At 50.3% G+C, this 15,361-nt stretch overlaps 1 non-coding gene across 1 annotated transcript in view; it reads right to left on the reverse strand.

The window, feature by feature from the left end:
* The window catches only part of LOC101300139, a 1,837-nt gene extending 1,259 nt beyond the window's left edge, over nt 1-578 (reverse strand). Inside the window, exon 1 of the transcript XR_184553.1 lies at nt 393-578. This is a non-coding gene — a transcript (uncharacterized LOC101300139). The remainder of the gene's footprint in view (nt 1-392) is intronic.
* Between the last annotated feature and the right edge of the window lie 14,783 nt (nt 579-15,361).

Genomic DNA, 15,361 nt, shown 5'->3' on the forward strand with positions numbered 1-15,361 from the left:
TCGAATTTGAAGACTTTGATTCGATTTATGGAGTAGTAAAAGAGATTATAAAGCTTCAAAACAGTTAGACAACATTTCCAGAGCTCTAAGATGTTCCTAAACACAACCAACAATGAATCAAAAAGATCCAAAATCTGATTTGGACACCCAACTCAAGAACATCTCAAGAACACCATTCTTTTAGAGCTGCAATCACTACGGCTTCTAATCAAAACATAATGAAATTCTAACTAACTCTGATACCTAACCGGGTCTATGAATTCGAAGTCCAAATACTACTGTATAATTAATCATAGGAAACATATAATTGAACAAAAATAAGAATCAAGGATCAAGGTAATTGATATCTCAAGAACTGAATTCGAAAATACCAAAGGGGATGAGAATCCTACCTTACACAGAGACAAGACCAAACTAAGTTTCCCTCTCACACCCACTAAGTTTCTATCTGTTTCCAAAACTCTCTCTTTGCTCCTCCCATCTGTTTTTGATCGAAATCCACTCTCCTCTTCTCCCAATCCATCCTAATCTACTAGCCCAACTCTCTAGGCTCTCCTATGTATGCCATCTCTCACTTTGCATGCGTGCTGAGAGAGAGCACGACAAAAAGGGAATGATTGCTGCGTTCTTACTGAACGTAGTAATTAATTTATTATTTTTTTTTTTTGACAAAAGTAAAAATACCTAAAATCTCAATAAAACTAAAAAATAACCTAATAAAACAAACAAAATAGTTTAGGATATTACATTGACCCACCTTGGACCGCCTTGGGTAGCCATGACCCGCCTTGACCTGCCTTGGAACAGCTTAGGCCGCCTTGACCGGCCTTGAACCGGCTTAGGCCGCCAATAGCCACCATGACTCGCAAAGGCGTCCGCGTCGCCATGACCCTCCCTAGGGACCGCCATAACCCGCATTGACCCATCTTGGCCCGCTTTGAACCACCTAGGGCCGCCAAGGGGGCGCCATGACCCACCTAGGGCAACCAAGGGGGGGCCATGACCCACCTAGGGCCGCTAAGGGGCTGCCTTTACACGCCTTGACTCATCTAGGCCTCCAAGGGGGGGCCACCTTGACACGCCTAGGGCTGTTTTGACCTCCTTAGGGCCACCTTGACCCGCCTTGGCCTGTCTTGGGAAGCTTTGACCTACGTTGTCCCGTCCTGACCATTAGGGCCGCCAAGGGGCCGTCTTGACCCTCCTCGGCCTTTCTAGGCTCGCTTAAGGCCGCTAAGGGGACGTATTGACCCGCCAAGGGCTGCATTTACACGCCTAGGGCCCGCCATGACCCGCCTAGGGCCGTCAAAGGGCTTCCTACGTCTGCAAGGGGACCACCTTGACCCGTTTTGGTCTGCGTTGACCCGCCTTGACCTGCCTTAGCCCGCCTTGGGCCGCCTTTACCATCTTGGACCCACCTAAGGCCACCAAGAAGTCACCTTGACCCGCTTTGGAACGCCTTGGGCCGCCTTGACCCTCCTAGACCCGCCTAGGGCCACCGCGAAGGCAGCCAAGGGGAGGCTAAATTGGCAATTTGACCCGCCTTGGACCGCTTTAAGCTACCATGGGCCGCCTTGACCTGCTTTGACTTGCCTTAACCCACCTTGGCCCACCTTGACTTGCCTTTGACCCGTCTTGGCCCACCTTGACCCGCCTTGACCCGTTTTGGACCGCCTTGACCCGCCTTAGCCCGGCTTGACCTGCCATGACCCGTCTTGGGCCGCCTTAACCCCTTTAACCCACCTAGACCAACCTCGGGCCACCAAGAAGCCCCCTTGACTAGCCAAGGAGTCGCCATGACCCACCTAGGCCTGTCTAGGGGCTGCCTTGACCCGCCTTGATCCTCCTCGGCTCTTCTAGGCCCACCTAAGGCAGTCAAGGGGCGGCCATGGGGGCGCTATGACCCGCCTTGGACCGCCTTGGGCTGCTTGACCCTCCTAGACCCACCTAGGGCCACCAAGAAGCCGCCTTAACTCGCCAAGGGGTCGCCATGACCCTCTTAGGCCCGTCTAGGGTCGCCTTGACCTGCCTTGACCATCCTTAACTCTTCTAGGCCCACCTAAGGCAGCCAAGGGGGCGCTTTGACCCTCCTTGGACCTCCTTGAGCCGCCATTGGCCGCCTTGACACGCCTTGACCCTCCTTGGACCTCCTTGACACGCCATGGGCCGCTTTGACCCGTCTTGACACGCCTTTACCCGCTTTGACCCGCCTTAACCCGCTTTGGACCGCCTTGACATGCTTTGAACCGCCTTAGCCCGCATTGACCCACCTTAAAGCTGCCATGACTCGCCAAGGTGTCGCCATGACCCTCCCTAGGGACCATCTAGGGCCACCAACGGACCGCCTTAACCCGTCCTGACCCGTGTTGGGCCACCTTGACCCTCCTCGACCCTTCTAGGCCCACCTAGGGCAGCCATGACCCACCTAGGGGCGCCAAGGGGCTGCCTTTACACGCCTTGACCCGACTAGGGCCGCCAAGGGGCTGCATTGGCAGTCCTAGGGCCTCCAAGGGGGGGCCGACTTGACACGCTTAGGGTTGTTTTGACCTCCTTAGGGCCACCTTGACCCACCTTGGCCTGTCTTGGGAAGCCTTGACCCACCTTGACTTGCCTTGTCCCGTCTTGACCATTAGGGCCGCCAAGGGGCCGCCTTGACCCTCCTCGGCATTTCTAGGCTCGCTTAGGACCACCAAAGGGACGTCTTGACCGGTCAAGGGGCTGCATTTACACACCTAGGGCCCGCTATGACCCGCCAAGGGGCTTCCAACGTCTGCCAAGGGACCACCTTGACCCGTCTTGGCCCGCCTTGACCTGCCTTAGCCCGCTTTGGACCGCCTTGGGCCGCCATGGGCCGCCTTGACCCACCTAAGGCCACCAAGAAGTCGCCATCACTCGCCAAGGGGTCGCCATGACCCTCTTAGACCCGTCTTGGGTCGCCTTAACCCGTTTGGGAACGCCTTGGGCCGGCTTGACCCTCCTAGACCCGCCTAGGGCCACTGCGAAGGCAGCCAAGGGGCGGCCAAATGGGTACTTTGACCCGCCTTGGCCAGGCTTGACCCGCCTTAACCCACATTGACCCTCCTAGACCAACCTAAGGCCACCAAGAAGCCGCCTTGACTAGCCAAGGAGTCGCCATGACCCTCGTAGGCCCGTCTAGGGCCATCAAGGGGCCGCCTTGACCCGTTTTGGCCCGCCTTGATCCTCCTCGGCTCTTCTAGGCCCACCTAAGACAGTCGAAGGTGTGGCCAAGGGGGCGCCATGACTCGCCTTGGCCTCCTTGACCCTCCTAGACCCACCTAGGGCCACTAAGAAGCCGCCTTGACTCACCAAGGGGCCGCCTTGACCCGTCCTTCGCCCTCCTTGACCCTCCTCGGCTCTTCTAGGCCCACCTAAGGTAGCCAAGGGGCGGCCAAGGGGGCAATTTGACCCACCTTGGACCGCCTTGACCAGCTTTAGACCTCCTTGAGCCGTCATTGACCGCCTTGACACACCTTGGCCTGCCTTGACCAAGGTGTCGCCATGACCCTCCATAGGGACCGCTTTAACCCGTATTGACCCGTCTTGGCCCGGTTTGACCCTCCTAGGGCCGCCATGACCCACCTAAGGAAACCAAGGAGGCGTCATGACCCACCTAGGCCCGCTAAGGGGCTGCCTTTACACGCCTTGACCCTTCTAGGGCAGCCAAGAGGCCGCCTTGACACGCCTAGGGCTGTTTGGACCTCCTTAGGACCACCTTGACCCACCAATGGGCTGCATTTACACGCCTAAGGCCCGCCATGACCCGCCAAGAGGCTGCCTACGTCAGCCAAAGGAACACCTTGACCCGTCTTGACCAGCCTTGACCCACCTTGACCCGCCCTAGGCCGCCTTGACCATCCTTGGCCCGCTTTGGGCTGCTTTTACCCGCCTTGAATCGACTTGGGCTGATTGACCCTTCGTGACCCGCCTTTACCCTCCTAGGGCCGCCTTGTGACCCTCCTTGGCCTTTTTAGGCCCACTTAGGGCCGCCAAAGGGACGTCTTGACCCACCGAGGGGCTGCATTTACACGCCTAGGGCCCGCCATGACCGGCCGAGGGGCTGCCTACGTCTGCCAAGGGGCCACCTTGATCCGTCTTGACCTGCCTTGACCTGCTTTAGCCCGCCTTAGACCGTTTTGACCCGTCTTAGGCCGCCATGGGCCGCCTTGACCGTCTTGGACCCACCTAAGGCTACCAAGAAGCCGCCATGACTCGCCAAGGGGTCGCCATGACCCTCCTAGACCCGTCTAGGGCAGCCAAGGGGCCCCCTTGACCCTCCTCGGCTCTTCTAGGCCCACCTAGGGCAACCAAGGAGCAGTCAAAGGGGTGCCTTGACCCGCCTTGGGCCGCCTTTGAACACCTTGACACCTTAACCCGCCTTGGTCCGTCTTGATCCGCTTTGGTCTGTCTTGAACCGCCTTGGCCCCCGCCCTAGACCGCCTTGGCCTGCCTTGGCCCGCCTTGAAGCCGCCATGACTTGCCAAGGCATCGCCGTGACCTCCTTGGACCGCCTAGGGCTGCCAACGGACCGCCTTAACCCGTCCTGACCCATGTTGGGCCGCCTTGACCCTCCTCGACCCTTCTAGGCCCACCTAAGGCAGCCAAGGGGGCGCCATGACCCACCTAGGGCCGCAAAGGGGCTCCCCCTTTACACGTCTTGACCCGTTTAGGGCCGCCAAGAGGCTGCCTTGACATTCCTAAGGCCGCCAATGGGGACGCCTTGACATGCCTAGGGGCTGCCTTTACACGCATAAGGCTGTCTTGACCCGCCAAGCGGCTGCATATGTCCGTCAATGGACCATCTTGACCCGCCTTGGCCCGTCTTGACCCGCCACGACCCGCTTTGACCTGCCTTGGGCCGCCCTGACCCGCTTTGGAACGCCTTGAGCTGCCTTGACCCTCCTAGACCCACCTAGGGCCACCAAGAAGCCGCCTTGACTCGCCAAGGGTCTTCATGACCCTCCTAGGCCTGTCTAAGGCCGCCAAGGTCCGTCTTGACCTGCCTTGACCCTCCTCGGCTGTTCTAGGCCTTCCTAAGGCAGCCAAGGGGCGGCCAATGGGGCGTTTTGACCCGCCATGGGCTGCCTTTACCAGCCTTGGGCTGCCTTGAACCTCTTAGACTCGCCTAGGGCCACCTAGAAGACAACCAAGGGGAGGCCAAATGGGCGCTTTGACTCACCTTGGACCGTTTTAAGTCGCCATGGGCCGCCTTGACCCGCTTTGACTTGCCTTGACCCGCCTTGGCCCACCTTGACCCGCTTTGACTTGCCTTTGACCCATCTTGACCCGCCTTGAGCCACTTTGACCTGCCTTGAACCATTTTTCCTCGCCTTGACCCTCCTCGGCCCTGCTAGGCCTACTTAGGGCAGTCAAGGGGGCGCCAAGACCCACCTTGAGCCGCAAAGGGCCGCCTTGTCCAATCTATAGACTACCTACATCCGCCAAGGGGCCACCTTGACCTGCCTTGACCCGCCTTGACCCTCTTAAACCCGCCTAGGGCCACCAAGAAGCCGCCATGACTCGCCATAACCCGCCTAGGCCCGTTAAGGGGCTGCCTTTACACGCCTTGACTACCTTGACCCGTCTAGGGCCTCCTTAACCCATTTTGACCCGTCTTTGCCCGCCTTAACCCGCTTTGACCCACCTTGAACGGCTTTGCACCGCCTTGACCCTCCTAGACCCACCTAGGGCTGCCTATAGCCGCCATGGGGCCGCCTTAACCTGCCTTGGACCTGCCTAGACCCGCCATGGGGCTGACTTGGCTCGGCTTGACCAGCTCTCCCGCCTTGACCCGCCTTGAATCATCTTGGGCCGCCTTGACCCACTTTGACCCTCCTTGGGCCGCCTTTACCTTCCTAGACCCACCTAGAGCCTTGAAGAAGCCGCCTTGACTCGCCAAGGGGTCGCCATAACCCTCCTAGTTCTGTCTAGGGCCGTAAAGGGGCCGTCTTGACCCATCTTGGCCCATCTAGATTCTCCTCGGCTCTTTTAGGCCTACCTAAGGCAGCCAAGGGGCGGCCAAGGGGGCGCCTTGACCCGACCCGCCTTGGCCTGCCTTGGAACGCCTTGGGCCACCTTAGCCCTCCTAGACCCACCAAGGGCCACCAAGAAGCCGCCTTGACTCTCCAATTGGTCGCCATGACCATCCTAGGTGCGTCTAGGGCCGCCAAGAGGCCGCCTTGGCCCGTCTTAACCCTCCTCGGCTCTTCTAGGCCCACCTAAGCCAGCCAAGGGGCGCTTTGACCCGCCTTGGACCATCTTGGCCCTCCTTGACCTACGTTACATGGAATCGGAAGCGGAAGCGTAGAAGCGAAGCGTTTGGAAACGCGGAAGTGTTTTTTTTCAAAAATACTTGAAAGAGGAAGCGTTTTGGAAGCGCGGAATAAAATAAATATAATATATATATATATATATATATATATTAGAATATATGAAATAAAATGTTGCTGTTGGATGGAGTAGTTTTTGGGTATTTGAGGAAGGGAAACACTACTTCTTTGTATGGAGGTGCATGTATTGGATTTCTTCTCATAAGAAGATTTCATATTCTACAGTTTGCACCACCGCACTATCAATCAATAGCAAACCAATCAAGATTGGCTTCACTCTTTTCTCTCTCCTCCCTCATCTTCTCCATCTTTCTTCTCTCTTTACTCGCTCTCTCTTCTCCCTCATATGGCGATCATCTTCTATCCTGTGTAACAAATCGGGAAAATCCAAACCCCTCAACACCACCCATTGGCAGACCCAGACGATACCTCTGAGTCTCTTACCCTGAGAGTAGATCCGTAGACAAGAGCAACGGCGGCAACGACCAGACTGAAGATGAACGACGGCGAGATGGAGGTCGCGCTTCCTACATAAGTTCCACCGTCGCTCTTCCAAATCCGGAAGCTCGCGCTTCCGTCGCGCTCCCATATCTGCTTTTTCCGGAAGCGTGATTCCGATCGCTTCTGGCCGCTTCCACGGCGTTTCCGCTTCGCTTCCGCTTCGGAAGCGAGAAGCGCGTGTCTCTCGGCGATTCCGTGCTTCCTAGTCCTTGACCCTCCTGGGCTATCCTTGGGCCGCCTTGAACCGTCTTAGGCCACCTTGACCCTCCTACACCCGCCTAGGGCCACCTAGAAGGTAGCCAAAGGGAGGCCAAGGGGGCGCTTTGTCCTGCCTTGACTTGCCTTGACCCGCCTTGGGCCACTTTAACCCGCTTTTGCCCGCCTTAGGCTGCTTTGACCCGCCTTGCCCGCTTTGACCCGCCTTTGCCCGTCTTGACCCGCTTTGGACCGCCTTGACCCGCCTTGGACCGACTTGACCCGCCTTAGACCGCCTTGACCTGCCTTGGCCCGCCATTAGCCGCCTTGTCCCGCTTTGGGCTGCCTAGTGCCACAACGAAGCAGCCATGACTCGCCAAAGCGTCGTCATGACCCTCTTTAGGGACTGCCTTAACCTGCATTAACGCACTTTAACCCTCCTAGGGCCGCTAAGGGGGTGCCATGACCCACCTAGGGCAACCAAGGGGGCGCCATGACCCACCTAGGCCCGCCAAGGGGGTACCTTTACACGCTTTGACCGGTCTAGGGCCGCTAAGAGCCCGTCTTGGTTGGTATTGAGTGACTTTCCAAAATTCTGTTTTCTTCAATTCTTTTCATATTGACACCGAGAACCTTTTTATTAAAAGAAAATGAGGTATTGCCCCTCATTTCAAATTTCGCCCAATTCGAGCTAAAACCACTTGTTATAGCACACGAGTTTCTAGTCAGTTTCATATTTTTTGGGAGTCCGGCTTTTTTTGTTCAGGTGTGCTTATAAACACCTCCTAACGTATATTGAACTATTCTAGCTTCAAAAATCCAAGTCTTTTATCAATTTACTCGCGATCGGGCCTAAATAACTCACGCATTTCGTGTTTTGTAAAGCTGTTAAAATTGTTGTTTAATTGGTATTGAGTGACTTTTTAAGTTTATGTTCTCTTCAATTCTTCTCATATTGACATCGGAAACCTTAGTTTCAAAAGAAAATGAGGTATTGTCCCAAATTTAAAATTTCACCCAATTCGAGCTAAAACCCCTTGCTACACGACTTTCTGGCAAGTTTCACTTTTTTTGAGCCTCCGGTTTTTTCTATTCGGGTGTGCTTACAGACACATGCGAACATATATTGAACCATTCTAGCTTCAAAAATCTGTGTCTTTTATCAATTTACTCGCGATCGGGCTTAAATAAACTCACGTCTACCGTGTTTTGTAAAGCTGTTGAATTTGCTGTTTTAATTGGTATTGAGTGACTTTCCAAGATTCAGTTCTCTTCCATTTTTTTCATATTGACACCAGGAACCTTATTTTTAAAAGCAAATGAGGTATGGCCCCTCATTTCAAATTTCACCCAATTTGAGCCAAAACCACTTGCTATAACACATGAGTTTTAGCCAGTTTCACTTTTTTTGGAACTCAGGCTTTTTCTGTTTCGGGTGTGCTTATAGACACTTCCTAACATATATTGAAGCTTTCTAGCTTTAAAAATTCATATCTTTTATCAATTTACTCGTGATCGGTCTTAAATAACTCACGCATGCCGGGTTTTATAAAGCTGTTGAATTTGCTATTTTGATTGGTATTGAGTGACTTTCCAAGATACCGTTCACTTCAAATTTTTTCATATTGACACCAGGAATCTTAATTTTAAAAGAAAATGAGGTATTGCCACTCATTTCAAATTTCACCCAATTTGAGCCAAATTTACTTGCTACAGCACACTAGTTTCTAGCTAGTTTCACTTTTTTTGGGACTCTGGCTTTTTCCGTTCGGGTGTGCTTATAGACACTTCCTAACATATATTGAACCTTTCTAGCTTTAAAAATCCATGTCTTTTATCAATTTACTCGCGATCGGGCTTAAATAACTCACGGGTGCTGGGTTTTATAAAGCTGTTGAATTTGCTATTTTAATTGGTATTGAGTGACTTTCCAAGATTCCATTCTCTTCAATTCTTTTCATATTGACACCAGGAACCTTAATTTTAAAAGAAAATGAGGTAGTGCCACTCATTTCAAATTTCACCCAATTTGAGCCAAAACCACTTGCTATAGCACACGAGTTTCTGGCAAGTTTCACTTTTTTTAAGCCTTCGCCTTTTTCCGTTTGAGTGTGCTTACAGACACCTCCTAACATATAGTGAACCATTCTAGCTTCAAAAATCCGTGTCTTTTATTAATTTACTCGCGATCAGGCCTAAATAAACTCACACGTGTCGTGTTTTGTAAAGCTGTTGAATTTGCTGTTTTAATTGGTATTGAGTGACTTTCCAAGATTCCGTTCACTTCAATTTTCATATTGACACCAGGAACCTTATTTTAAAAGAAAATGAGGTATTGCCCCTCATTCCAAATTTCACCCATTTTGAGCCAAAACCACTTGATATAGCACACGAGTTTCTAGCCAGTTTCACTTTTTTTGGGACTACGGATTTTTTCGTTCGGGTGTGCATATAGCCACCTCCTAATATATATTGAACATTTCTAGCTTTAAAAAATCCATGCCTTTTATCAATTTACTCGTGATCGGGTTTAAATAACTCACGCGCGCCAGGTTTTATAAAGCTGTTGAATTTGCTATTTTAATTGGTATTGAGTGACTTTCCAAGATTCCGTTCTCTTTGATTCTTTTCATATTGACACCAGGAACCTTAATTTTAAAAGAAAACGAGGTATTGCCACTCATTTCAAATTTCACCCGTTTTGAGCCAAAACCACTTGCTATAGCACACGAGTTTCTGGCAAGTTTCATTTTTTTTGGAACTCCGGCTTTTTCCATTCGGGTGTGCTTATAGACAGTTCCTAATATATAGTGAACCATTTTAGCTTTAAAAATCTATGTCTTTTATCAATTTACTCGCGATCTGGCCTAAATAAAGTCACGCATGCCGTGTTTTGTAAAGCTGTTGAAATTGTTGTTTTAATTGGTATTGATTGACTTTTTAAAATTATGTTTTCTTCAATTCTTCTCATATTGACATTGGAAACCTTAGTTTCAAAATAAAATGAGGTATTGTTCCTCATTTCAAGTTTACCCAATTCGACCCAAAACCGGTAGCACACAAGTTACTGCCCAGTTTCACTTTTTTTTTTGTCTCCGGTTTTTTCGTTCGGGTGTGCTTACAGACACCTCTTAACATATAGTGATGTGGATCAACTTGGACTTCATTAGATCGAGTCCGGACCGACTTCGTCTCCTATCTCCAGCCTCTCTACATCGACGGAGCATCGATCGTTCTTAGTCGTCCGGCCACCTCTCGACATCCAACCGGTGTCAACAGCTTCGTCTCGTCGTCCCCAACCTCTATGTGTTCTTTCGAAAAGGAGCTCCGGCGAGAGAGAAAAGAAGAAGAGAAGGATTTCTAGGTTCGCCGGTGATCTTTGAATTTCAGCCACGACGACGAGTACGACCGGTGTGAATAGCTTCGTCTCGGTCTCGTCGATGTCGATATCCACCAAGAAGCCACCATGACTCGCCATGGGGTCGCTATGACCCTCCTAGGCCCATCGAGGGCCGCCATAACCCACCTTAGGGCAGCCAAGGGGGCACCATGACCCACCTAGAGCCGCCAAGGAGATGCATTTACACGCCTTGACCCCCCTAAGGCCACCTTGACCTCGCCAAAGGGCCGCTAAGGGGACGTCTTGACCCTCCACGGGGCTGCCTTTAAACGCCTAGGGCTGTTTTGACCTCCCTATGGCCCGCTATAACCCGTCTTGACCCGCCTTGAACAGCCTTGACCCTCCTAGACCCGTCTAGGGCCGTCTTGACTCTCCTAGACTCGCCTAGGGCCGCCTTGACCTCCCTAGGGCCCGCCTTGACCCGTCTTGACCCGCCTTGATCCGTCTTGACCCGTCTTAACCCGCCTTGACCCGTCTTAACCGGCCTTGATCTGCCTAGGCCCATCTTGGCCTGTCTTGACCCGCCTTGGACCGCCTTGAACGGCCTTGACCCTCTTAAACCCGCCTAGAGCCGCCTTAACCCTCCTCGACCCGCCAAGGGGTTGCCTAGGGCAGCCATGGGGTCGTCTTGACCCACCTTGACCTGCCTTGGACCGCCTTGGGCCGCCTTGACCCTCCTAGACCCGCCTCGGGCCACCAAGAAGCCGCCATGACTCGCCAAGGGGTCGCCATGACCCGCCTAGGGTTGCCAAGAGACTGTTTTAACTCGTCTTGGCCCGCCTTAGGCCGCCATGACCCATCTTGGCCCGCCTTGACCCTCATTGGCCCTGCTAGGCCCACCTAGGGAAGCCAAAGGGGCCCATGACCCACCTAGGGCTGTCAAGGGGCTGCCATTTTGAAGGTCCTAGAGGGGGAGTGAATAGGCCCTGACAACTTTTTGCTCTATCCCGCTTACAAGGATAGCAAAGATTTGGCTATCTTGTTTGCTGTGAGACTAAGTTGTGAATGTAAATATGCGAATACTGGAAAGTAAAGATATAACACCAGTATGTTTTTTACTCGCAGAAACCCTGCAACCAGGGAGAAAAACTACGTGCCTCTAACTCCTGAGAGGCAAACTTTTCCACTATTGTAAACACACTTTTTACAAGACTCACAACTCAGAGGATGGCACAACGCCTAGCCATACTGCCTAGTCTACCACTAGCACTCAACTGAACTTGCTCTCTTATCTCTCAAGTGTTTTACACATAGGGCTATGCTAAGCTTCAAAGCAGAACTTAACTAACGCCTTTAGCTAATTCTCTGAGACAGCTTACAACTTGCTTCACACGAACTTAACTAACTCCTTAGCTAATTCTCTATGAAGACTTCACCGGGTTGCATCACCTAGACCGCTCTCAAGGTATGCATGAACAATGAACAATGAAACGGGTTTTGAAAATGTTTTGGTGCTCAGCTCTAAGATTTATAATCAACGAGGAAGACTTAGAGCAAAGGAGCAAAGGAGCAATAATGCTAAGACTCAAGGGGAGAAAATGCAAATGATAATTTTCAACAACCAAGGAGTATGAGGAGCAGAGCCTCATATATATAGGCAAAGTGCCAGCCATGAACGGGCAGGCACAATTGCCAATTCAAGATGGCTTCATATTTGGACTGTAGTGATTTGTCTTCCTGAAAGTAGGACAGAAAGGGACTGACAGATCCAACACGCCTAAAGCAGAGGCAAGGAGAGATTTTCCCAGATGGGAATGAAGCCAACAGAAAAAGACAAATGGTTTTGAAAAACTTAATCAGTTTGGTCAGGCATAAAGACTCTACAAAACCATTTTTCCTAAGAGGGTATTTAGGACAGCTGATAGCTTGGGCGGTGGATCACATGGACTAGCCGCTGACTTGGTTTGTGTATCACAGAAACCCAGCTGGACTCAATGAGGCTCTAGTCATGTGGTCACGGGTTGGTTGCCACACCATCCTAGACTGACTTGGAGCCTAAGTACGAATAAACTAATGTTTTGCTAAAAGGATTTGAGATTCAAATACTTAACAACTGAAGCAAATACATTTGAATATGCACCTGGACAGACTCAGAGATCAGGACAGATACAAGCATGGGTATCATCCAATCTAGGATGGCAAGTGAAACTGCCATCCTCAGTGAAGAATATGTGATGCATATGCACATGAACTACCTGATTCACTTGAGAACGGTCAGGTCTTCAATCTTCACTTGAGCTATCATGTCTTCAGGACATGAAGTGCGGTTTGTGCCTTGTGTATTTTGACCATAAGGAATTGCCAATAAATCTTATACCAACACTTTTCACTCCTTAACCATCCTAGGCTCGCCTGAGGCCACCTTGACCCTTCTAGGGCCGTCAAGAGGCCGCCAAGGGGACGTCTTGTCAGGACTCACCCCGAATTTCACCTTGAAACCCGAAGTAAACCCTGCGGGGACCACCTCTAAGGAAAGTTTACCGAAAATTCGGCATAACCGCCCTTGAAAATGGACAACCCTTCCTAATAATACCTGCATACACTTCTGAAAATCTAAATCCAACCTTAAACTCCTGGAGCCTTTGTGCTCCCCCAAATCACAACATCTCCCAATCTATTTACTAACTTTAAAAAGAAAATCTCACATCTAACAACCACAGCTCAGAGCAACTCTATTTGAGAGGAAATGAACTAGAAATATAAAAATTAGCGAAAACTATACTATTGACTATGTCTCGTCTCCATGTACGCCCGACCTCAACTATGCAATCCTGCAAACTGGGCATTTTTAAAACGAAAGGCCCAGGGGAAAACATTTGAAAACGTAAGAGTGAGTGGACAAAAGTAAATTTAAAAGAAACGACCAATAAATATCTTTGTGCTTTCCCAATTTAATTTCCGAGGAAAAATCGAATGCATGCCTCAAGTGATAAAACATTCATCTCATAAATATCGAGCTTCTCAAGCTCTAAAATATATATGTATGTATTTACACACGTCCATACTCCCTATATAATCTTATAGATTTATATAGGGCTACTACTCTCGCGTCCAACGCTCACGCCACGCCTTAATGCGGTGATACACTACGCCATTAAGGTGGACATACGGGTGTATAAATATATGCCCATACACCCTATATGAATTAAACACTCATATAGGGTTACTACGCTCACGTCCAACGCTCACGTCACACCATAATGCGGCTATATGCTATGCCATTAAGGTGGACAGACACATATGACTAGTTAGCATTTATATACATACTCTCCTCATAAATACATAATTATATTCACCGAAAATCTCATTTTCAGTATCTCTCCAAGAGAAATAAAATCATCAAAATTAAAATGACGTCAAATGCTCCAACAAAAATTAATTGTTCATCCATGAACCATAGCATGCATATTATTTAAAAACAAAAGTCCACTCACAACTTTAGGCATAAGCCTGACAAAATCCAGTTCACCACTCAAGTGAGGTCTCCTCGAATCCTGACACAATAACCATGCTTAGGACCAAACTTCAATTTCAGAAAAAATAATACTTAAATATATAACCCAAAACTCTTCCGCCTAATCCACTACCTTTTCTAGGGTTAAGCTTATCGGATTTACGTCAAACTCCAACCACAGCCTCAATTCATTTATTTCAACATTCTAAAACAATAATAAAGAAAATCCAACGGTCAGATTCTACCCCATTAACCGCCAAATTCACCAATCTTTCAAAAATCCCAAACCTATCCAAAACTCCTCCAAAAATTTCAAACGTCACATCATTAAACTCCCCTTAATATTACACATTTAAAACCATGAAAAACCTCCTAACAGCGGCGGCCGGAGGCCGACTCCGACGACCTCCAATGCCTACCAAATTTTAACAACTTCATCCTCTCAACACACTCTACAACTTTCTAACTAGTACCAAGTCAAATTTCAAGCTTAACTAGGCCAATCGAACAAAAACTTACAATAAAACCCTAAACTTCAAACACTCGAATCTCCTTACCTAGGCCAAGAGGGAGCGAAACCTTTGGAGGGATGAATGCACGGGAGGAGAGCCTCATTTTGAGCCAAGTAGCTCCGGTTGTGGTGGCCGGAGGAGGGAGTTCCGGCGAGAGAACCACCATGGCAGTCGGACCTTTCGGGCGAGATAACTCCCTCACGGCGGAGCTAGGGCAGCTCTCACCGGTCCAGGAAGAAGGTTGGGTCGACGGCCGACCGTTTGGGACCGGTGCGGCGGTCGGAGCTAGCCGGACGGTGACGGGCGGACGGCGGGAAGCTTCCGGCAACGGGAGAGAGGGAGGGAGAAAGTCAGGAGGAAGAGAGAGAAAAGAAAAGTGTTGGGCTTTTCCCAATCAGTTTCTACCCAACCCAACTATAAACCCAACTCCAAAATAACACCACAAAAAATAATACCCTAATAAAAATTACCTTTTTACTAGCTAAATTTTACCTTTTTTACCGGCGTCAAATTTTTCTCCTACGAAAATTCCTCCGAAATAAACGTCCCTTGAAACCCCTCTAGGGACCTTTGAAACTATAAACTCATTGACGAAGACGATAAACCTTTTATTACTACCAAGCTAGTAAATAAGGTAAAAATTTAAGAGTCGGGATGTGACACGTCTTGACCCGCCAAGTGGTACCATTTACACGCCTAGGGCTGTTTTGACCTCCCTAAAGCCACCAAGGGACCGCCTTGACCCGTTTAGGGGCTGCCTAGACCCTCCTAGACCCGCCTAGATCCTCCTTAACCCTCCTCGACCCGCCTAGGGCAACCATGATGCCACCATGACTCGCCAAGGGGTCACCATGGCCCTCCTAGGCCCGTCTAGGGCAGCCTTAACCTGCCTTAACCCGCCTTAGGCCGCCTTAACCCGTCTTAGGCCACCTTGACCCTCCTAGACCGCTTAGGG

This window comes from Fragaria vesca, linkage group LG4 (genome assembly GCF_000184155.1).
Source record: "Fragaria vesca subsp. vesca linkage group LG4, FraVesHawaii_1.0, whole genome shotgun sequence".
In the NCBI taxonomy this organism is placed as follows: Eukaryota; Viridiplantae; Streptophyta; class Magnoliopsida; order Rosales; family Rosaceae; genus Fragaria; species Fragaria vesca.